Below are 1,178 nucleotides of genomic sequence, written 5' to 3' on the forward strand. Positions count from 1 at the left end.
TCCACCAAGTCTTTCATGACGTATTTCCGTCGAGGAAATAAGTCCACAAAATTAACACCATCATATGGCAAAGAAAAAAAAAGACTATAAGAAAACGTTCCGTTCACAGGAGTCGAACCCACAACTTCTCAGCACGCGACGATGGTGACGGGCGTTTAGCCTACTGAGTGGCACCAAACGCACTACGGAGGCTACACTGACGCGCCTTTTTTCTTTCACACTATCCTGTCACATTGCTCTTGGACGAATGGATGAATGCTATGAGCACCCACTTTATAATAGGGCGGTGACATGTGTGACACCAAGCTCGAAAACAAAGCATCTTTGCCTCCGCAATTACCTCTGGCAACGCGCCGTTGCTACGGCAGTCCCGATAGGCACGTTTCCAATAGAAGTGTATTTTACAGCGAAAGCTGTTATGAGATCCCAACAAGGGCCGTTTTTGACGCAGTAGTTGTCCGCCGCCGCAGGTGCCCGTAACCACTATCACTCGAAATAAGAAAAAAAACGAAGTAAGAAAAAAACATGGTTGATCCCTCCGTCATAGGAATCGGAATAACACGAAAGTAAAGCGTGCCCTTAGAGAAGTAACTGAATGTTTACTGTACATTGATATAAGAGAGTTTGCACAATGTATATTGATGCCTGGCAGCTAATGGCACCGTTTAACGCATATGCACCAACTTTTATGATTGGTGGTACATCTCCAACCCGACGACTAACGTCCATGTTAAATGATTACGCAAACCCTTGTGATAGCTGTAGTAGTTAACGGTGAAAGCGTAATCAGAGAACGAGGTGTGATAGCCAGAAGAGCGTCGCATATTAGACGCAGAACTTGGTCGCCATCCCGCGGCATGTTAAAATGTGATTGAACACCACAGCCGAACTAGAGGGAAACGCAAAGCGAGTCGTGCCGCCCCGGTCGCCCGGCCGGCTTTTTTCTCGGGGCGAGCGAGTGAGCGGGGAACGCGGTGTTACAGCCAGGTGAGGCAGGCGCGCGTCGGAGAGCTATTTTTGGTTTGGATTAGCGTGATGCTGTGAACGAGGCTGATGCTTTTACGATGCTTGGTTTATGTCGCCACCTCGCGGTGTGTTAAGGCATTGACAAAATTGAACTTCTATTGCGCGCCGAATGGGACGGACGTGTAACGCGTTGCAGCTGCTATTCGCGGAGG

Source organism: Rhipicephalus sanguineus, unplaced genomic scaffold, assembly GCF_013339695.2.
Source record: "Rhipicephalus sanguineus isolate Rsan-2018 unplaced genomic scaffold, BIME_Rsan_1.4 Seq862, whole genome shotgun sequence".
Classification (NCBI taxonomy): domain Eukaryota; kingdom Metazoa; phylum Arthropoda; class Arachnida; order Ixodida; family Ixodidae; genus Rhipicephalus; species Rhipicephalus sanguineus.